We start from the raw sequence: 24,716 nt of genomic DNA on the forward strand, positions 1-24,716 counted from the left end.
ACCTCCCAAGGGCCTCATTTCTGAATACCATCACAAGGTGGACGAGGTTAGGCCTTCAAAATGTGAATTTGGGAGGACACAATTCAGTCCGCAGTATGCATATTTCTATGTGATTATTTTAAAATGGCTCAAAATAACATTAACATATTTTAAGCTTAATAAGCATAGCTATTTTAATAGAGCTATATTTTTTATGTTAAAAAATGAAAACCATGGCCATGGTCCCTTACTACCAGTACATGCCCAAGTAGCCCAGATCAAAATGTCAGGGGGCCCTACTTATAGAAATATAGTTTAGGGATGGAAATAAATGAATCAACACAACCCATGAGATAACTCTTTCATAATGGTGATTTTGACAGACTCAATCAGGTTCATTTTAGGCAAATAATCCATCCTTCCCTCACAAACACAGGAAGTCTCGAGCAAGAAGATAAGCCATTTTAGGGTCTGTCTGATTGTATGAGTTTGAAGTTTGGGGATGGAATCTACAGAAAATCTCTCAAATTCTATGAACTTATTTTCAGGCAAATAGAAGTTAGACTCTGGTTCCTAGAAAATGTTGATTCCAATAGGACACATATAAGACCCACGAACTATAGTGAGTTCTTTTGAGAAATTAATTTTCTAGTACTTTATGTTTGGGTTGATATGTTTTCTTCCTGGGCCAAATATGCATAAATGAAATCCTTTACCTAGCCCCACCAGTCCTCCTACTAAATTGCCCCATTGTCATTGAATCCCCAACCTGCCGAAATAGAAAAGACTTGAATAATGCCATGCTATTTCAATCTGGAAGAAAATACCAAACTGAATGCTTCAAGATCATTAGCTTTCCGTTATTTGTTGACTCTAATGTGGGTTTTTTACTTTCCTTTTCTTAAAGACATTTTCATGAAAATCAGCTCTCTCAAGAATTAATCATCTCCTGCTGCCTTTACCCCACATGGAGTCATAATCCTACCATTGTGGTGTCATAATAGCTTCTACCTTTTTTCCATTAAGAGCATGTGACAGTTACCCCAGCAAAAAAAAAAAAAAAGAAAAAAGCACATACCATATTCATACTTTCTTCCTGTAAATATACTCAGTAATAATGATAAGGACTTTATGGAAAGCTTCTGCTTACAACTATACTCATATGAAACGATGGATTTCTCACAGTGCCATCAGCTACTTTCAGGAAATTTAAGGAAACATTGGAACTAAGACCTAAATTTCTTTTAGGTTTACTTCTCTCGGTGAGTTGTTAGGCAAATGTTTCATGAATCAAGCTGGATTATTATTATTTATTTATTTTTTTAAGATTGGCACCTGGGCTAACAACTGTTGCCAATCTTTTTTTTTTTTTTTTAAGGATTGGCACCTGGCACCTGGGCCAATCTTTTTCTTTTTATTCCTGCTTTATCTCCCCAAACCTCCCCTGTACACAGTTGTATATCTTAGTTGCAGGTCCTTCTAGATATGGGATGTGGGATGCCGCCTCAACGTAGCCTGACGAGTGGTGCCATGTCCGTGCCCAGGATCCGAACCCTGGGCTGCCACAGCGGAGTGTGCGAACTTAACCACTCGGCACGGAGCCGGCCCCTGGCTTATTTTTTGATGTGTTTAAATACAATAAAACTGGACCTGCATTTTCTATTTATAAGGAAATTTCCATCCATTTGTTGGAAAAGCTGTAGTAATTCCATAATTTAGTATTTTTCATATGTGTATGAAGGACACTGTAGAGTATGTAACCATTAAGTAGGGACATGACTAATTTTATTGACTATCCCAGGGTCTTTTGAAATGAAAATTACAATAAGTTATCCCCATCTTCATGTATTTTTAATTATCGGTAATATAAATTGACACTTTCTATATTTACTCCAGAATTAGTGCCGTTGCCATAATTGGATTCAAAATAGATCCAGAGAATTTTTTTTATCTCTAATGAAGTAAAATACTTAAGAACTTTTGTGAGAAAAAGTATATATACTTAGAATTGGGCCCCACTGTGATAAGACATTACTATATTTTGTTTAACTTGAACCCAAATCTTCATTAAGCTATTTGAAAGGTTAAGAACAGATAAGGACAGTCTTACCAAGTCCTTCCCCTTTCCGGATTGAGTCCGCATATGCTATAAAGAAAATATGCATATTGCATGAAGAAAATGCAGCCTGAAAATTTAGAGAGAGAAATTTCCTCTGTTTTTTTTTTTAATCATTTAATCTATAGGGAAAAAAAGGCACTTTCCTGTGCCTTTCAAAGGACTTCTAAATGAGCTTGAAACTCTTTTATGCATTTCTGAAAAGAACATTAAGGTATCCATGCCCATATTTCAAAAATGCAAGCAATTAGGTAAACATAAATAACACTTTATACAAATCTTTCTTCCAGGGAGCTCACAGAGTTTTAGAAACCGCTGATGGAGCTGCACGCAACTACAGAATGAGGCAAGTAGTCGATTCCTCTTTGATGTGAAAGGAAAGTGGAACAGAGGAGTTAGAACCGGTTTTCTGAAGTCTACTCATGACCCTTAGGATGGGAGTTTTCAAAGTGTTGTGTATTGCTTAGTCCCTAATATTTTCATCCTCCGGATTGTTTGTCCAAATAGATCTAAAATTGGTCTTAAACTTCACGTGAGGAAGATGTCACTCATTGGCAACTAATAAAAGGTTTTTTCTCTGGGCAGTTACAGTTCTGATCCAAAACTATTTTAAAAAGCAAAGATATTAACAAAATGATGAACGATCGAACATTTTCCCTCTAGCCTGTTCACACCCCTCAAAATTTCCTTTTATACTAGGCAGAAAAACATTCGTTTCATTGAGTATTCTGGATATAAAATTATATCCTCAGCCCCTCAAGGAGTAAGAAATAAATGGAAAATTACACGCTTGTCCTCTAAGAAACTGCTTGGTATTGACTGTCAAGTGAACTCAACTTTGTCATTAGTGCTAGAGACCGGAAGAGAGGAGGATATTCCTCAGAGTCAGTTCAGGGTCAACTCTTGGTGTTGGACTGTCAATATTACATGGAACAGGCAAATCCCCTATCCTGTCATTTGAAGTAGCTTCTTGGAATAGCATTTTACTATGGACAGTCCCATATTTCTGATATTTAGATCACTTGGAACAGTTGTTTCTAAGGAGTGAACATTTTTATAAGCTTTAATTGACTAAGCTTATTCCAGCATTACAACTGCATTGATATCACCAAGCCATAGCGGATTCAGTAAAATAAGCTTTATAAAATTGTGGTTGCCCTATAGCATGCATTGTTAGCAACCACTAAGCAGCCTTCCTTTGAGTAACATGGCCCTAGCTCTACGCTCTACACGATGTTTGCTATCCAATGTCTCTTTCTATCTTAGCAGAGGAGAGAGAAATGAGAAACAGTTTAGGGATCATTTTTCTTGCATAAAATATCACTTTCTGGGGCTGGCCCCGTGGCCGAGTGGTTAAGTTCGCGCACTCCGCTGCAGGCGGCCCAGTGTTTCGTTGGTTCGAATCCTGGGCGCAGACATGGCACTGCTCATCAAACCACGCTGAGGCAGCGTCCCACATGCCACAACTAGAAGGACCCACAACGAAGAATATACAATTATGTACCGGGGGGCTTTGGGGAGAAAAAGGAAAAAATAAAATCTTTAAAAAAAAAATCACTTTCCTTTTTAATTTTACAACAAAAGGGAAACATATTAAATATCCAAATTTTAATATTAAACCTGTTGGTTCGATATTTAGAGGAGGTTCTTTGAAGATAGCATCAATTCTTTTCCATGTCTTACTTCTGATTAAATGTGCCTTCTATAAAAGATTCCACATATTGTAAAAAGAATCTGATCATAAAGTTTTACTAAGGCAGTTTTCCAGACAAAATCATAATGGTTAATACCCTAGACCCAAAACTGATCACAATTATATTGCTTTAGATTTATATAGCGTCTCTGCTCCAGGGAAACAAAATCATCACACAAGCCAGATTTTCTGGAGAGAGAGAGAGAGATATCGTATATATATGATTTCCTGGGAAAAAATCAGTCATTTCAGAAGCCACAGTGACTCAGAAAGAGCACTTGGATAAAATGAAGGTCATCATATGAGTAAGATTCGTCAAAACCTAATGTGGTAAAAGATTGATTTGTCATTTGGGGTAAAGTTAAACACTGTAACAGTTTTCTAGAGCTGCCATGAAAAAGAACCACAAATGGGTGACTTAAAAAACAGAAATTTATTGCCTCAGAGTTGCAAAAGCCAAAAATCTCCAATCTAGGTGTTGGCAGCGTTAGTTTCCTCTGAAGGCCGCGAGGGAAGAATCTGTTCCAGGCCCCTCTCCTTGGCTTGTCGGTGGCTGTCTTCATGGTCGTTTGGTATTCTCATTGTTTGCGTGTCTATCTCCAAATTTTCCCCTTTTCATATGAACACAAGTCAGATTGGATTGCAGCCCACGCCACTGAACTAATTTCAACTTGGTTACCTCTGTAAAGACCCTGTCCCCAAATGAGGTCACATTCTGAGGTACTGGGAGTTAGGACTTCTACATATACATGGGGGCAAAGAGGGGACACATAACTCAACCCATGAAAAATACCATATGGTCTCTTAACCATACCATAAAATTATCTTTTATGATTTGTTCTAAGGTATTACCATTAAGGACTTGTGTAAAAATGAAGCCTTGCATTAATCAATTTGCTTAGGAAATTCATGATTCCTTCTCAAATTCCAAAGGTAACTTGAAACTGCGACATTATTCAAGTGATGGGTTCTGGTTGTAATGCTCTTAATTATTTTCCTTCTGTTATAGAAATGTTAGATTCAAAAATATATGTATATATAAATGTGTGTATTTTAAAATATGTATGTGCACGTAAACATACACACAGTAGGTTAGTCAGGCTCATGCCATCAATATATTTTAGTGAAATAATAGAATAGAAACATTCAAAGTAACTGCAGTTGTCAGATATTTATCACAGCTACTTGTCCAAATTATTCATTCTTTCACTAAATTCAAATATTAGATCCTTTTAACCAGATATTTAATATTTAAATAATCCTATCCTTGATTCCTTATTAATCTATAAACTATAATGTAAATAAAGACCACACATTTAAAATGCCAAAGGAATCGGGATTTATGGATGTTACGTTTTCAGAGAAAATTTTCTTAGACGTAGTAGCCTTTGTATGGTTTAATTACAAGATGTCATAAAAAAAACTGATAATAGCTAAATCAAAATATTTACAATAAAATTGTTTCTCCAAAGGATACCTGCTTCATTCACTAATCCCAGAAAAAGAAAAATTCTCTCAGATAATTAAGAAATGACTAAAGTATGAATGTTAGTAAACAGAATGAAATCCTGGATGTAATAATTGTTAACTGAGCCTCAGAAAATTTACGCAACAAAATCTACTCCCCTCAGCTCTTACAACACAGGGATCCTTTTAGGGTTAATAAACAGCTGAAAAGTCATGATGTGAAATGTCAAAAAATAGATTTGAACATATTTTTTAATGTTATTTAGATAACATAGCTTTAACATTAAAAAACCAAGCGTTTCAATTTATCAACCAATGCTGAGGAATTCTCAGTGGCCAAATGATGAGATCTCATTCTCTAGCAAGAAGGCTTCATACTTGAAACAAAAAATAAAAACAAACAAACAAGCAAAAATAAGTCTAGAATATGGTTCCAGCTCAGAACATGCCTCTGTGATAGGGCAGCAACATTAGGTTACACTGTGGGCACCACAATTCTCTATCCATGAGTTAATGACAGCGTTTGAATCCATAGGCTCCATGGTACCACTGAACCGCATGTTATAGCAAAATAGCAACGTTTCCTGGTGCTCTGCAAATTGTTTCTCATAAAATGGAAACTGAGAACAATCTGTAAGATCTAAGTCTTAATTATGTAAATTATGTAAAGCAGAACACTTTAATGAAATCACTTATTAATTTATTCCATTATTCATTTGTACTTTTGATAGATCTTATGAATAAAAGTCTTTTAAAACTCATTATTCTAGCAGTGTCCCCTATGAAGCAGTATTTTATTATTTTTCATAGGGCACTTTTCAGTAGTCACATCCTCGTCAGATTCTATGACCTAAAGCAAGCTATCATTAGTGAATAGGACTAAATCAATTTGCCCTGCAGTGGATCCTAATGAAAGACTGAATAGCTGCTAAGTGGACTTTCCATAAATAGATTTGCAAAGCTAAATGAGAAGTTAAAAAGCATTCAAGTATTCTTTTTATCTTCTTTTAAAGATGGTTTTGGTTCTTGTGAAAGGAAGGAGTAACCAGAAAAGGCCCTGTCACATTATTAAAAAGAAGACATTAAAAATACGCCACCGATTAATAGCAAGAAGTTGGGTATGGAACGGTAAACTAGAAGCTGGAGCGGTGCTGACTGGGGGACTTTGTGGGTGTCTCTTCAATTGTCTGCAATCAGGGGAGCCCCTCCCTTCCTCAGTGACCAAGAACAGCTGAAAATGAAAGCATGTGATAGTCTTCAAGGAAATCTGGAGTGCTCAGTAAGTGCCATCAAGGGCATGCGCCCTATAACAAAGGCTTAGTTGCAATAGACATGCTGTTATGCAGGTAGACAAAACGAACAAACAGTGTAATTGCCATCTCCACCTTGAGGCTGTTATCTACCAAGACCTAACCTTAACAATGACAAAAGTCATGAGCATAAAGAATTGCACATACCAGGGCTGTCCCTGTGGCCGAGTGGTTAAGTTCACATGCTCCACTTAGGCGGCCCAGGGTTTCACGGGTTCGAATCCTGGGCGCAGACTTAGCACCACTCATCAGGCCATGCTGAGGTAGCATCCCACTTACCACAACTAGAAGGACCCACAACTAAAATATATACAACTATGTACTGGGGGGCTATAGGGAGAAGAAGGAAAAATAAAATCTTTAAAAAAAAAAAAAGAATTGCACACAGCAAGTCTTAGGTGACTCCAGCTCCCATTGCTCATTCCTTCCAATTACATACTCCAGCAAACCCCAAATCTCTGTAATGCCTGGGACACACTGTGTCCTCTCACTCCTCTGTGAATGAGAGTTGTCTGCAGCCTAAGTCTGAAATGACTTCACCCAATTGTCCATCTTGCCCCTGACTCCCTCTTCAGGACTCAATTTTATTGGAACACAACCAGACTCATTTGTTTATATTGTTATTTTGTCTATTGTCTATGCTTTCCTGCTATAGAAACAGCATTTAGCAATTGCAACCTAGACCACATGGCCCAACAAATCTAAAATACTTACTATTATTACTAATAATACTAATAATAAAATATTAAATAAAATAAATATAATAATTAAATTATTAAATTAAATAAAATTAAAAATACTAATAAAATATTACTATATTTACTAGTATATTTACTGTCTAAAATATTTTAATATCTAAAATATTTACTATTTACTACTTAATATTTATATATTTAATATTTTAAATCTGAAATATTTACAGAACTTTACAGGAAAATGTTTGCCAATCCCTGATCTTTGACTCCAGGAGAGTAATTGACGAAGGAAGAAATTAAAAACATATATTAAATGGTTTTAAAATTTGGAAATAATAATTTAAGCTGGCATTTTATAAATATTAATCACGCAGAGAGGAGGCATATGGCACAGTGACATAAAAGTAGGGTTTAGGTGGGACAGAGCTGGGTTTGAATCCTGACTTTCCTCCTTACTAGCAACTGCGCCTTAGTTTTTACCTATAAAACCAAGATCATTGAAACCAACTCATAGGGTTAACATGAGGAATAAAGTATTAAGTACAGTGTCAGACACAACAGCTGTTAACTCTTTTTCCTTTATTACCAACCTTTCCTACTTTAATTTATTATTGATAATAGTGATATTCTTCCATATAAGTATGGCTTTTGAAAATGTCTCTCTTGGGGGAGAAATTATTTGAGATCCATCTATTCATTCATTTTGCTCTGTACATGGAATTCTGAAGTATTGAGATTAAACCACTTTTTCATGTATATGATAATTGGGGTTATATAACGGAGAACGTGAGCCCTGAGGCTTAGAGATTCATTTCTCTGAAGAGACTTTACATTGCAAAGTATACAACTGATGTTCAACTCGTTCATAACTACCATTATAATAAAGCCAAGAGATGTAAACAATTCAGAAATGTATTTCTCCTACCAATGTTCGGAATGCATAATTGGTAAAATCAGGCATTTTCATTCATATGAAAAACTCAAAGTGTTTTAATGCATTCACCACCAATTACAAAAAGCACAGTATTGCTGTTTTTGTTAATCTCTTCCACAATTTGGTGCTATTATTTATTCTAAACAAGCATTAGGTCCCAAAGGATTTTTTCATAAGGTGGTTATTTGGAGCACAAATGTATTTCTCCATTTTAATTAAAGAATGTTATGAAGGTTGGTTATGGTCTCAATATGCCCATCAAAACCTTTTTCATATTATGCAGCTGAATTGTTATACAAATAAAACCTTAGACATCCTCGTGTTTTTTTGTGTTTGTATATTACCTACATAAGGGATGTGAGCAAGTCCTCGGCAGCTCAAGCCTCAGCTCTTTTAGGAAGCCTTATATATAAACCGCCAGGGTGAGTTAAATGTCCCTCCTGAATGCTTCCAGACCACTCTTTTTGTACATTTACCTTAGGCCTACCGTATGATATTGCAGTTGCCTGTTTATGTTTCTGGGTCTCCACTAGAAGGTAAGCTCCTTGAAGCTTGTCATCTTCATTTGCATACCTCCGGTGCTCGGCACAATGACTGGCTCTAAGTAAGTGTCATTGAATTGGCCTGCTGACCTGAATATCGAATATCTCATGGTGCTTTATGTAGTAGATGCTCCAAACGTGTGCTGCATTAGAGAACGAATTCCTCTGTTGCCTTTGTGTTACCAGGCCCAGGCAGTTGTTCCAGGGGCACACTTTCATCTACCCCTTTATCACCAGATCATCATCAAGTGTCTGAAGCTTTGTTATAAAATAGGGTGCTCTCCCATCTCCTAAGCCCCCAGGGTGTCTGCAGGTGGAACACCACTGAATTTCAGCCACTGCCTTCAGCTCCCCTGGAGGAGGGAGCCAACAATGGTGGTGCGTTCTTCTGGGACTGGCACCTGGGTTGGATGTATAAAGGGGAGGGATTTCAGGTCAGACAAGGAGGGACAATGGAGTAAGTGAGTCAACGATGGAGTGAATGGTGAAGACTCCTGGCAGCGCGGGCTAAGGAGAGGGGCAGGAGGCTCTGCTATGGGAGAATGGGGGAGCGATGGGAAAAGAGTTTGCGAGGAAAGGAGTGGTGCTTGCTGTTCTAAGCTTTTCTGGGTCCTAAGTCATGTCCAGGTAGAGACAAATGGGGATGGAAAGAAAATTCAGTGTTCTGTGTTAGAAAACATTAACACCTCTGGTTATAGATGGTGGAGGAAGAGGACTGAGGAAGGAGAGCAACCACCATCTTAGTCACAGACAATTATAAGTATTATTGGGAGGTATTGCCTTGTTCATAGGTATGAGGACTAAATCCATTGTCCCTTTTTTGCTTCCTAAATTTAAACTCTGGAGAGCAGGATTCTGTCTTGGTTCAGCACAATTGTATCTATAGCATAGTATTGTATGTATTTATGAGATTTTATAAATTTTTTAAACACTAAAATAATTTATTATTTATATTGTACTTATCAGTTGAATAATTGAACACAACTTAAAATTTCCAAATATGAAAATATTTTTAAAAATAAAAAAAAAGTGCTGCATCCACCTTATTTCTTATCCTTTCCTCACTCGTCCTGCCAACCATACCTGACAGTTTATTTGCGTTAGTATACAAGGCTGGCCAGGAAAGGCTACTTGAAGCATAGCATAATCAAACTTGAGATAATGAACATTAAATATTTGCACATAGAGTTTTAATAAAGATTTTAGAACTAAAGTTTTATATTCTTCTGGATGTATAGCAGAGACAGAATTCTCATTTTGAAGCTAACAAAATGTGTTGCCATGGGCAATTCTGACTTCTAAGGGCCAAAATTGATCAACTCTGTGAACAACACAATGCTTCACCTTGAAAAGGGTTAAAGCAATCCACAATTACGCGCCATCATCGACATCTTTTGCCCACTCTTGCTGCATGTCTAGCCACGAGGATTTAAGAATAAAGTTGCAGGGGCTGCCCCATGGCCTAGTGGTAAAGTTTGGCGCACGTGGCCTCGGCAACCCTGGGGGTGGACCTACGCCACTCATCAGTGGCCATGCTACAGCAGTGACCCACACACAAAACAGAGGATGATTGGCACAGATGTTAGCTCAGGGCAAAAATCTTCCTCAGCAAAAAAAAAAAGAACGACGTTTCAGCCCTTTCTGTAACTTGAAAAGCAGATTTCATCATAGCAGGGACTACATTTTTTTCAACACTAAACCCAGCGTAACAGAGAATCAAAGAATGGTGATCTAAGCCAAGGCCCCAGCTGCTCCAAACGCCTCATTTGTGCTTGTTAGTAGAAGGCGTCCCTTCTTCTAAGAAGTCACAGCTGCTACACCAGAGCTCAGGGCTTGTTGAGTAGAGAACATACTAGATTTGTACTCCTTTTTGCCTCTTCGACTAGGCAATCAGGGATCCTTCTGCAGGGCACAACGCGTGGCAGTCCCTGTCTTGATCTATATGCACTGCAGAACTGTAGGTCAGTAGGTAACAACCAGTTCAAAAGTTTTTGTTTGATTGTTGGGCTAACAATATCATACACTGGTGTAAGACTGCAGAATTTGCAACTCCAAATTCACATATATCATATGAACTGGTCTTCCTGAGGTATGCTGGTCAGCTAATCCCATTCTCTCTTTAGAGAAGAGGAATCTGATGCTCAGAGAGATTATGTGATAAGTACTAGAAAATAGTGATGTCAGGGCTAGAACCCAGATAATTAGACTTAGTTGGTTCTATCAGCTGGAACTAGAGCATCAAGAATAATGCAAAAACCTACTGAGGTAACCACATGTCAGGGATTGTTCTAAGGGCTGAGAATAAAGTCTTTACTCTCATGCTGTCTACATTCTAGTGAGGAGACATTATATTTGAATCTGACTTCAAGGTGAGTTTTAAATGATAAGAAGAGATTCAAGTTTAACTGAGTCTGTTGCCTTTCCCAAAGCAACTGATGCCAGGAGTTACCCTATCTGAACCTATTGCCAAATGAAGGAAAAGGAAAGAAGATGCTGCTAGTGACATAGAGAAACTGAGCTCCAAGGAAATCATTAATACTTACCATAAACATCCCCCTGTCTGCACTTACGGAGGAAGGCTTTAGAAAGGGCAGCTTTCAAAGCAAGACTCACATTGTTTCCATAGGCCCTATGGCCTGGCAACCACAGCCCAGGATAAAATCTCAAAACAGCAACAAAGGCAAAAACTTAATCACTATGTTATGTCCTCATAACAATGACTTCATCTTATGTCTTTAGCCAAAGGACAGTGATTGTTTTTAAAATAAGTATGCAATTTAGATTTATAAAATTATGCAGCAATATGAAATTAAATTTTAACTTTGAGATGTATCATTCAATCTAGCATCAGTTCTTATTTAAATCTCAGATATTTAGAACTCAGATCTTTGTTATTCCAAAGGCTAATATATAACATAATGCATAGATCATGGGGCTGTTAAAATCCAATCACAATCATAATACTATTTATTTTGACTTTTTTTGTTTGGTTTAAACATAATCAGACAAAAGAAATTAGAAAGGCATTATAGAAAAGAAGCATGCCTGTGTTTCAGTCCAAGTTTGGTTTTTCATGAGTTGTAAACATAATCTAAACTAAGATCACAGACACGCAATTGGAACCAGGAATGAGAAGCATGATTTAGTCTTATCTGAGAGGTCACTTAGGAAAAATGTAAACACTTGATTATGTCTTTCAGATTAAACTCAGTCCACATCTTACCTTTTACGAAAACTGTAGTACAATAAATTATATTTAGAGTTATTTCCCTTCCCTCCTATGGGTCTTTCTCTGTACCTGTTTTCTTTCTGTATTGTGATTTGTCAAGCCATCTTACTATGATACTATATTTGGTTTACTTTATCTCATAGTGTAATATTATAATATGAGCTCAATTCATTCATTCATTCAATTATTCCCCCAAATTCATGCATTTATTCATTCATCAAATATTTGCTCAGCATTTACCTGTGTTCCAGGCATTGTTCTATGCTGTGAGAATGAAAAGGAAAGACCTAGACATTGCTCTCCCTAATTTTTAAAGATTTGAGATTCTTTACACTTTTCTTACTACCATTGTCCATCATGCACAGATCCTGAATCCTTAGCTGAGATGAAAACTGGAAACTCCCTTGTACATCTTCTTTGCAACATTTTTTAAAAATTTGTATCGTGCCAAGTAATCGATAATGACGTAAAGAAGTGGAAAGATATTCCACGCACATGGATTGGAAGAACAAACATAGTTAAAATGTCCATACTACCTAAAGCAATATACAGATTCAATGCAACCCCAATCAGAATCCCAATGACATTCTTCACAGAAATAGAGCAAAGAATCTTAATATTCGGGCCGTCCCCGTGGCCGAGTGGTTAAGTTCGCGCGCTCCGCTGTGGTGGCCCAGGGTTTCGCTGGTTTGGATCCTGGGCGTGGACATGGCACCGCTGGTCAGGCCACATTGAGGCGGCGTCCCACATGCCACAACTAGGGGGGCGGATTTTGGGGGATAAAGCAGAAAAAAAAAGAAAGATTGGCAAGAGTTGTTAGCTCAGGTGCCAATCTTAACAGAAAAAAAAAAATCTTAAAATTCATATGGGGCAACAAAAGACCCTGAATACCAAAGCTGGTGGCATCATAATCCCTGACTTCAAAATATATTACAAAGCTATAGTAATCAACATAGCACAGTACTGGTACAAGAACAGAAACACTGTACGATTTCACTCATATGTGCAATATAAACAAATTTATGGACAAAGAGAAAAAATTAGTGGTCACCAGGGGGAAGGAGAATGGAGGGTGGGCACAAGGAGTGGAGGGGAAGACTTACATGGTGTATGACAAATATTAATGTATAACTGAAATTTCACAATGTTATAAGCTATCATGACCACAATAAAAAAGAAGAAAAAAATTTTGGATCTTTCCAGAAATGTCTACCTTGAAACATGCTTTTCCAAAAGTACCATTGGGGATGAACTGAGTTATCCATTCAAATTCATCTGGTACTACTTTTCTTAAATGCATCAGTTGCAATAATGTACCCACCCTTACTGATATACTCCTATGTGTTCTTAAAGAAAATGAGACTATAGTTAATATTGTTATAAAAAAAAATAACCCTGAAGGACTTGCCTTGTGGTTTAGTAGTTAGGTTGGCATGCTCTGCTTTGGCGGCCTGGGGTTCAAGGGTTCGGATCCCAGGCACAGACCCACACACGGATCCCAGGCACAGACCCACACACTGCTCATCACACCATGCAATGGCAGCGTCCCACATACGAAACAGAGGAAGATTGGCACGGATGTTAGCTCAGGGACAATCTTCCTCAAGCAAAAAGAGGAAGATTGGCAATAGATGTTAGCTCAGGGCCAATCTTCCTCATCAAAAAAAAAAAAAAAAAAAAAAATTAACACTGCATCTATCTGAAATAAATTGCTGACTTCTCAGAAGATTGCTAAAACAAAGTTGACTATTGAGTGGCTATCATAATTTGGCCCCTTCCTATTCATTCAGTAAATGTATATTGAGCATCTAGAGTAACAGTGAAGTGTTGGAGATAAAAATTCAGACAAGACCTGGTTCTTTCCTCCAGGAGCTTAGAGACTGTTGAGGAAGACAGGCAAATGAACCAAAACCACAGCATAGTTTGCTAACCATGTGATGGTGTCCTGCCCTGGCCAGTGTGAGAACTTAGTGTGAGGAGGACACCTAAGCCAGGCAGAAGGACAGCATGTGTAAAAGCTGAGAGGATGAAAGAAGCCTATATTTATGAAACTGAAAGTCTGTTCACATCACTGGAGGCAAAGGGACTTGCAGCAGAACAGAGAGAGAAGAGGATAGAGATAAGGAGGCAGAAAATACATCTACAATGTCTGTGACTGCTGAAATGAGGACATTCCGCTTTGTAACAGATAACAGGGCAAGCCAGAGCTGAATGATACACAGAGGATCTTGATCATATTTGCATTTGAGTAAGTTTATTTAAACAGCAGGCCACAGGAGTTGAGGCAAGACTCAGAAACGAAATTAGAGTATTTGGCGGAAACCCAGGCTTCTGTGATAAGAGGTTGACCTTGTGATGGCATAAGGAATGGAGAGAAAAAGATGGAATTCAGAAATATTCAGGAAAGAATATCTGCAGGACTTGGGTGGTTTAATAATTAGAGTTGTGGAATGGGGAAGGCTAATGATTTTCTGATTAGAGGGTGGGAGGATTGGTGATTTGATTATTAGAGTTCTAGATGTAGAAGGTAGGTAGGTGGTGTCATTCACCAAGGCAGACAATTGAGGAAAAGAAGCAGATTTGCTAGGGAAAATGATGCATTTACAGTCACTAGAATAACTTGGTATTTCTATTTGGAGAAAATACTGGTCATATCTTAGTTTTTAGCCTTTTATAATTATTAATAAATATGCCAAACATTTACACATACACACACATACGTATTTCACTGCACATATAAGGGGATGTGATTTTTGTACCATTGTTGGGTAGATTCATGAAGATTTATTTGTTTACAAAATAAGTTTTTAATTTGAGCAGTAAGATGCCATCATTGTGACTCTTGTAACAAAGTAGTCAGGTAGTATGCTGCTTTTTCCAGTTGCATTCTGTCAAAATAAAGATTTTAATAAGTATTTCTATTAAAGCCACGCAAATATACATATTTGCACAAATATACAAATATATATATTTGAATCATAAACCATTCAATGAAAGCTAAATGATTCAAGACCATTGAGTGATAGCAAGCAAAAACAAAAAAAAAGCCTATTTAATAAAAAAGAAAAAAAAAGATTTTCTTCTAAAGAAATGAGTTTTTATAAATTTTAGTCATAGTTTAAATGAACTTTTATGCCCCAATATATTTTAAGCCTCCTATTCTCTATATTATGGTTAATGTTATTGAGTAAAACTTTCAACTGCAACTTTCAGTAGGTTCATTATCAGTGTGAAAAGACAAAGCCCAGCCAAAGCCCATTATTGGAAAATAGATCCTTTCAAAGGTCGTGGTCATTGGTCAAGGTGACCAAACTGAAGTCTACCTCCAAGTTTTCCATCAATCAACAATTTGCTGAATATATTTGTAGTTTAAGCGAGATTAAAAGGGAGACATTTAATAAAATTATAAAGATGAAAATGAAATAATTTAGGGGGTCTGCCTGGTGGTCTAGTGGTTTAGTTCTGTATACTCCACTTCAGTGGCCCCGAGTTCGTGGGTTGAGATCCCAGGCACAGACCTACACTAGTTCTCAAGCCATGCTGCAGCAACATCCCACATAGAAAACAGAGGAAGATTGGCACAGATGTTAGCTCAGGGCCAATCTTTCTCACCAAATAAATAAATAAATAAATAAATAAATAAAACAATTTAACTGAGCAGAAGGACCCTAAAGAAATATTTTAATAACTTAAGTATAAGCTTTATTATTTCAAATGTAATAAAATACAATTTATACTATTTTTATTATATATCTGAAAAATCTTTTAATTTAACTTTATTATTCATCCACACATAAACGTGAATTTTACATAAATGCCTATATACATCTGACCAAATATAGACTTTTATTAAATACAGCATGTTTTTTCTCTTTGTTTTTGCTTTCCTCTTTATTTACAGTATTTTCTATTGTCTTATAGATTTACATAGATTTGAATATTAATATGTCTATCTTTTTGAAAAATAGATTCTATATTTTCAGTCTTAGGAAGGTCCTCGTCACTGGGCTTTACACATAAGTTTTCTAGATTTTTTTCCCAAGACATTTTTTGTTTTATTTTTTATATTTAAGCTTTTACTTTATCTGGAATTTACTGTTGTATATGGTATAAGCAAAGGGTCCATTGATATTCTTCTGAACGCCACCATGTCCATGCATTATTTATTAAATAAGCTTTTTATCTTAATTGAAATATTCTCTTTGATATACCTTAAGCTATAAAGTTATCTACCATTTTTCAAAATTTATGTAACAAAATTTTCAGAAAAATAGCTTCATCTAGTCAATAAAGTCTATAAATACCTATACCTTTTGAGTTAGATGTGCTAATTATGTTGTTTCTAATAAATATTGACATGAATACATGATCAGTAAAATAGAAATGTTAATCTTTATATCACAAACATTTATCTTGTGTACTATTAGTGGTACATGTACCACACACTAGAAAACACTATACAAGATGCTAAGATGCGCGTGTACCCTGGGGCCCCCGGGAGGTCCCCAGGCAGCACTGGATAAGCTTGTTCTCAGCCTCTGCCTCCACTGAAAGGGGCTGCAGTGTTCTCTTCGTACCAAATAGTTACAAAATAGTGCAAAGCTTTCAGAAAGTCACCAGTGGTTTCTCAAAAACAAACTAAATTCAGTTCCAGTATTATTGGATTATTGTATTAAAGAGGGATTGCTTTATTGATTTATTTTCATAAATTGTTTCTTAAGGACTTTCTGCTTCTATTGTGAGGTATGTGGTTCCAAATTCTGCTAATTTGGAAATCCCAAAGTAACTATGGTTCACAGACTAAACTCATCTGGATTTACTAAAGGAGCATCTACACTGATGTGTATAAATTTACTATTAGTTATAGAAAAATTAGGTTATATATGTTGATATATCCCATGGAGAAACTCAGAAGGAACCTCAAAATAGAGTCATAAAATGTTATCATATTCTTGCTCGCTATACACAAATTACATTAATTTATAAGAATACTGTGCCTTAACACATATAGAATGTACTTTCAGCTCGTGGCACTCTGCTACGTCAAGAAAGCATCCGGTTGTCTCCCTCAGAGCCTGCAATCACTCTATACACAGATTGCGCTTGAATTCACAAATATGCTACCATATTTGCCTTGTTTCAGCAAGATTTTCAAACACGTTCACATGCTTCCCATATGGAAATGTCTAACTTCATTAGTAACGTCTTCAGGTCTATGCTTTCAAAATAGCTTTTATTATAAAGAAGTGCCAATACGGTGCCAAAATACATTCCAAATTTACTAACTGCAAGTGAAAGTAAAAATATTGAACTTAGAAGCCTGAGGTGAATGCGATACTTAACAGCCCAAGCTTCCACCACTCAGGTAAGTCGTGTCACCTCTCCAACGTTCATGTTTCTGGTGTGTAAAATGGGGATCATAATAGTAGCTATCTGATAGATTTGTTACAAAGATTAAATGAGATAACACCTAGCAAGTTATTAGTACAGCATTAGTCACATTATATATGCTCAAAATATTATTATATCATCAATATTTATTACATGGGAGATTTAACTAAACTGAGCTTCAGTTTTCTTATCCGTAAAAATAATCAAGATAAAAATACCCATTCTATCTTACTAGTTGGTTATACCAGAAAGGGTCTTTTATGAAAATGCAAGAGAAAGCCCTCAAGTGTCCTGTAAACACACACCATTATGTTATCATCGCTAAGTATCAATGAGTTCATGGGAAAGCATCGCCTAGAAGTAACCCACTAGATCATGTGTTCAAGACATCACTGCTGCTTATGTTTCGAGAATTTAGTGAATGTCAATCTCCCTGTATTTCTATTTTTCCAATTCCACCCATGTGTAAACATTATCTGTGGACTGATGTTCAGGGATACATGAACTGTTATTTCTAACACTCCATCTTCCTTAATATAACTCATATTTAGTATACTTGATTATCACAGAAAAATGAAGTATCAAAGTATGTGTTTATGTTGTTGGGTTTTTTCCCCCTGAGGAAGATTGGTCCTGAGCCAAAAATCTATCACCAATCCTCCTCTATTTTGTATGTGGGCTGCCACCACAACACGGCCACTGACAGATGAGTGGTGTACATATGCACCTGGGAACTAAACCCAGGCTGCTGGAGTAGAGTGTGCTGAACTTAACTGCTAGGCCACTGGAGCTGGCCCCAAAGTATGGTTTTTAAAACACAAATTTCAACAGCTTCAAAGAACTTCCCAGAAATAACTCCAGGGTAGCAAGTTTAGGGAAAAATGTGTTAAAAAATTTACTCCTTTTGCAGGAGACTTGGAAAAAATATCTATTATTCCATCAAAGTCAGAGACAAAGGGTGCATGTTTAATTGTGCAAGGTCTCACCTCTCAGTATCTGAAAGAACCGAACAATTACAACTCAGAGAACTGGCGTCCTCACAGTGACACCCAGGGGCCAGGCAGGGACTCAGAGACCCAGATGCTGACTACAGCTCAAGTGTTAGCGCCTTCATTTGTAAAATAGAGTGTGGGGCTACATTATCCCTAAGATCCCTTCAAATTGCAATTTAAAACACTACTTAGTAAAAATGGTCAGTCACCAGCATATTAAAATAATTCATCTATATCAGAGGAGAAAAAACCTAGAAGTCAATTTTAGAAAATGAATTACATCATCCAATGGCAGGAAGAACTATAAAATAGCAACAAAAGAGAAAGAAGCTATGCTATGTGTACACATATGTGTATATATAATGCGTAGCTAGTTATAAAAAATATTTTTTATATTATGCATGATTCATATGCATGTGATTTTCATTAGGGGCTTACTATGTGCCAAACTCCCTGCCCAAGTGCTTTATATCTATTTTCTCACTTAATCCTCAATACAGCCTAAAGGGGGAGGTAGAATTATCAACCTCATTTCATATGTGAGGAAAATGAGGTACAAAAAGGTTAAGTAAATTGTTCAAGATCACGCAGCTTGCAAAAGAGTCAAGATGGTAAAATAAGTGTAGAGTTTGGCAGAATGAAAAACTCTGGGAGTAGAGGTCCTATAATATTGACTCAGTATACAATGTACATGAATTCAGACAATATGGGTTCAAGTCCTCTCTGTACATCTTACTAACTGGTTGATCACGGGTAAATCGTTTAATCTCTTTGTACTTCAGTGTCCCCTTATCTTTAAATTTGATTATTAATATGATCTATTTTCTAGGGTGGTTATGATAATTTAATGAAAGAATATATGCCAAGTATTTGCAATCTTATCTGGCTCCTAGTATGTTCATGCTGAATGTTAATTATCTTATTGCCAATTTCACTTTAACATTCCTGAAACACTTTCATAAATGTAGTGTTTATCATAAATATCTTTAATGAAGAAATGACTAAATGAATGAAAATTGAAAGAAAACAATTTGCAACGTGTGGTTACAAATACGTCAAATTTGGCAAAATGTATCCTGGATTATATAGGGTATTCACAAAAGAAGAAACACAACTGAACAATAAATGATAAACCTCAACCCCATTATGCAAAAAGTGCAAATTTTTAAAAAGAGATACATTATTTTTTCTCATATCATATCAGAAAACATTTAAAAGTACATGATACTGTTTTGGCAAAGAGATGAGGAAATAAACGTCACGTTTTGAATATGGTTATTAAAATTGGGTTAAGCTTTCCGGGGAAAATTTGTCAATATATTTCAAAAACTTAAAATCACCCATCTTTGAATCAGTGTTTTAAATTGTCATCAAGGAATTAATCATGCTGAGCGAAACTACGATCATTTCCATACAGTTTGTGATAATGAAAAAATAGAAGCAATATACATACCCAAAATAAAAGAATTGTCTAAATAAAAAATACAGTGAAATACAATACTGCCATACAAATGCTGATGACAATTCATATTTACTGAAATAAAAAGATGCTAAAGAAATTTTTATGAAGGAAATCAAATTATAAAGTATTACTCAAGGTAGAACCTCATTTAAAATTAGAATATTACATAATTATATCACATATATGAAAAGAAATTAGCAGATCGTAATATAATCATAACAAAAGTGAGATTGTGTCTTTGTCATCTTTCTGCTTATCGTATTTTCTCACTTGTCTAAAAGGTAAATTACTTGTATATTTAAAAATGAAGAAATGTACCCTACCAGTTTCAAAGTAACTGGTTGATGAACACTTGAATTCTTAACTACATTAGAGGATTTTTAAAAAGTTGATAAGCTATAGATGGGGCAAAATTAGGAAATTAGTCACTTTTCCCTTTGGTTTTCTCCCAGCTGACTTGTAACTGGCTTTCTAGGACTTAACTCAAGCATCTCCTCTATTTGGAATCCTTTCCTGAGAATGTTTCCACTTTGGTCCCTCAGCTTTGCTATGGGCTAGTATCTTACTTCTGTGCTCTCATAGTATGATATGCATAAATCATAATTGCTCTTCTATAAAACTCAGAGTTCTTATTACACTGCATTAAAATTCCTGTCTGTTCTCCCCACTAGTCTCTATCATTATTACCTTCTCCTATATCTAGTTAAAAAAGAAGCACTCAGTACATGATTGTTGAGTGGCTGGATGAAATGTAAGAAAATTTCCAAATAATTAGGACAAAATTCATACGAGAAATTCTGAAAATAACTCCTTGCAGTAAATTAAAGTTGCAAAATTAATTAATTAATTAATTAACATTGCAAACTGAAGAACGAAGTGTTAAGCAATAACTATAAATGATTTCACAGACAGCTTTAATTTGCATTTGTCCAATTGATTTTGTCAATGAGCAGAATGATTCCTTACATTTAATAGTGATTAAAGGTGGCCAAAAATATACTAAAGTTTAACAAGTGACACCTTAGTAAATGCCAGGGCATTAAAGATTTTAGATAGAAAAGAATTAAAAATGAGTACAAAAAAGAGCAACATGGCTAAGTCATAGTCACATGCCATTCTCAATGAATTCTCTTTCCCTTAACACAGGTCCCAGCTTCAAACCAGAGCCCCTCTGCCGCTTCCTGCCACTTTGGAACATCACATATGTGGCCCAGGGAGAGTTTTGAGCTCCTGATAACTCTCGTTCCATATGCCCAAATATGCAATCATTCTGCAGTGATTTATTGAGTACCTACTATGTGCCAAGCACTTTGCTAGGTTCTTGGGATCAAAAAGTGAGCAAATTTCTTTACGGTCTCTGCCTTCATTGGACCTAGACTGGTAAGTGACAGAGATGCTATTTAAATAATTATACAAATGTACAGTTGCAGCCATGATGATTGCTACAAAGGAGACATATCCGCACTCTGGAGACAGTGGCAACTGAGATGAAATCTGAGGGACGAGTAGAAGTTAATTCAAGACAAGGACCCCAAGTCCTTCCTTTCTTTTTTATCCAAATATGGGGACTTTCCGAGAACAAGGTTAAGTGAGTCTGGTCCCTAAGGCTTTTCATAGCACATGACAAAAGAAGAAACTGTGTTAAGAACCACTGAGCACCTTAGTGGGACTCCAAGGGTCTGAAAACATCTAGAAAATCAGATCTGACCCTCAAATGTGTTGAAATAAAAATGTGATAATGGGCAGAGTTTCCAAACAGACGTTTTTCCAAAGAAGATGTACAGCTGGTTAACAGGCACATGAAAAGCTGTTCAATATCACCAGTTATTAGGAAACTGCAAATCTAAACTACAATGAGATATCACCTCACACCCATCAGAACAGCTATTATTACAAAAACAAGGAATAGAAAGTGTTGGAGAGAATGTGGAGAAAAGGGAACCCTCACACACTGCTGGTGGGAAGACAAACTGGTGCAGTCACTATGGAAAACAGTATGGAGCTTGCTCAAAAAATTAATACTAGAACTACTATATGATCCAGCTATTCTACTTCTGGGTGTTTATCCAAAGAACATGAAAACATTAATTCAAAAAGATATATGCACCTCTATGTTCATTGCAGCATTATTCACAATAGCCAAGACTTAGAAACAACCTAAGTGTCCATCAATAGATGAATGGATGAAGAAGATGTGGTATATATATACACACACAATGGAATACTACTCAGCTATAACAAAGACAAAATTGTGCCATTTGTAACAACATGGATGGACCTTGAGGGTATTATGCTAAGCAAAATAAGTCAGATAGAGAAAGCCAAATACCATATGATTTCACTCATATGTGGAACATAAAAAAAGCCACAATGACAAGCAAACGCATAGACACAGAGAATAGATCGGTGGTTGCCAAAAGGGAAGGGTGGTGGGGGGAGGGCAGAAGGGATAAAGGGCACATGTATACAGTAACGGATGGCAATTAGACTTTTGGAGGTGAACACAACGTAGTCTACATAGAAGTCAAAATATGATGTACAGCTGAAATTTGTACAATGTTATAAACCAATGTTACCTCAATAAAAAAATAATCAAAGTTTTAAAATGTGTTGAAATGATGCGTGAAAAATTTATGTGGCATCTAGAAAAAGTAGAGCAGGAGAAAATTTTTTCTGGTTAATTCAGCCCTATCCAATGGTGCAAAATTGGCCAATCCTCACAATTAGGTCCCTGGAGAAGCTGATTTTTAGTGGCACAAATCCTGATTCATGAGGATCTCCCATTTAAAGAGTGAGCCATCCTTTGGGACCAGAAAATTCCTTTTCCCTATTTCTAGCACTAAAATTTCTTTTAATTAAATTATCCAAGTGCCTAAATGCTAGAAGAGCGAGAAATGAACTGAATCCAAACATTTTGGTCCCTGGAAGAATAAAACCCTTTATAAATAAATAAAAACACATTTCATATTTTAACTCAGCCTCTTAGAATTTGTCTTTAGATTAAGGCTTATTAATAAACAGATTCCTGATTATTCAGCTGAAGATCAGATCCTGAATTGTAGAAGGCTGCAGCAGACAGATTCTAAGATGGGCTCTGTGTATCCACCTCCTGATATTCATGACCTTGTGTAACCTTCTTCTAAGAGTGGACATGCCCTGAGACTAGCTTCTAACCAACAGGATGCAGTAAAGGAAAAGGATGTGTACACGATTACCTCATATAAGATTATAACACCTGACTTATCAGGGAGATTCTCTCTCTTGCTGGTGGTCATGTTGAGAGACCCATATGGCAAGGAATTAAAGACTGCCTTCAAGAATTCATGGTAACCTTCAGCTAACAGGGGCTTCCAGCAAGAAATTGAGGCCCGTTCTACAGTCACAAGGAATGGAGTTCTGTGGACAACCATGTGACCTTGGAAGCAGATCCTTCTGCCATTTAACCCTCAAATGAGACCTCGGCTCTGGTGGACACCTTTATTGCATGTTTAAGAGACCCTGGCTAAGACTTGTCCAGACCCCTAAGACACAGAAACAATGAGATAATAAATATGTGCTATTCTAAGCCACTTAGCTTGTGGTAATATTGTTACACAGCAGCAGAAAAGTAACACAAGGGGGCCTGCTAAGCTAAATCAACCCTGGAAAGACCCTATTTACCTTTGTCATTTGTACTAGTTCTTAGAGCTGGAAGAAAGAATTAAATTATTTAGGAATTTCATAATTCTTGTAAAATACTAAAATGCAATTAGCCTGTGAAAGAAAATCGAAAAGTAAAAACCCAATGTATAATAATAAGGTTTTACTGTAAATTCTAAATCTAAAAAACGCAAATGGCAACAATTTTAGAATAATCAAGAGAACTGGACTGAGTAGAACAAAAGTTATACTATCCTCACAAGATGTGAGAGGGCAAAAGAAAGAGCAATGAAACAATTACCCCCCTGTACTCTGTGTAAGTTAGGGGAATACTATGATCTTTATTATATGAGTAAACAAAAATAAAATAATTTTTATGTATTATTGATTGTATGAATGCATTATTCATACATACACCCACACAGATGGATGATTCTTCAGAACTCCCAAAATGTTATTTGATCAACATAAGAGAAAAGAAATAAATTAATATTGATGTTGTCTTAGTATGTGTCAGTATTGAGTACTTTCATATATACACCCTAAGAACTGTCATTACAACCTTTTTTAACTGTAGATAAGGAAACTGCATTTCAGAAGATAATGTAAGTCACGTTTTGAGTACATGAGAGCGCAGGAGTTTAAATCTATGACTGTCTGATCTTATACAGTTTTTCACCAAACATTCTCGATCCACAGTACTGGTAATTGGTCAGTAAGCACAAGCACAGCGTTGAGGCTGACATTCCTTCTGATGGGTTGAGTGGGGTTTTTTTGATCAGTCACTGACTTTGCTTCCCTGCTAATAAATCTTTGAAATATCACATTATATCTTCTCAAAATACACTATTCTTTGAAATTTTCAGGTTAGAAATTATTATGATTAAAAGGCTGAAAAAATAATGTACAGCATATGGAGAAACATCTTTTTTTCTTCTTGCCTCTTTCAACTTGCTGAGTAAAAAGCTGAGAATGACCTAAGTTTGGTGTTCTAGAAGACAAAGGGTCACTCTAAAGAGAATGGTGACCTGCTAATTTCAAGTTCAAAAATGGAAGAGGAAATTGTGTTAAATCTTAACAGGAGAGATTTAGGTGAGGACATCTTGACATAAGTATTGTTAGACACAAATAGCTTTCTAAGGAAAATGTTGAGTACCCTTGCATGGAAATATTTAACCACAAGACAGATATTCATTTTCTTTGACGTCTCTTATAGTACAAGTATATTTCTGCTTAGGGACAGGAGAAAGACTAGAAATAGTTTCCA

General features: G+C 36.3%; 1 protein-coding gene and 1 long non-coding RNA gene across 51 annotated transcripts in view; one reads left to right on the forward strand and one right to left on the reverse strand.

The window, feature by feature from the left end:
- Positions 1-24,716, reverse strand: part of TRDN (triadin) — a 393,603-nt gene that overhangs the window by 349,554 nt on the left and 19,333 nt on the right. The gene's annotated exons all lie outside the window — the stretch shown is intronic.
- Positions 1,029-5,670, forward strand: LOC139073399 (uncharacterized). The gene is made up of 2 exons (XR_011522091.1): positions 1,029-1,241; positions 2,386-5,670. It is a non-coding gene; the product is annotated as an uncharacterized lncRNA (long non-coding RNA).

Source organism: Equus przewalskii, chromosome 9 (assembly GCF_037783145.1).
Source record: "Equus przewalskii isolate Varuska chromosome 9, EquPr2, whole genome shotgun sequence".
In the NCBI taxonomy this organism is placed as follows: Eukaryota; Metazoa; Chordata; class Mammalia; order Perissodactyla; family Equidae; genus Equus; species Equus przewalskii.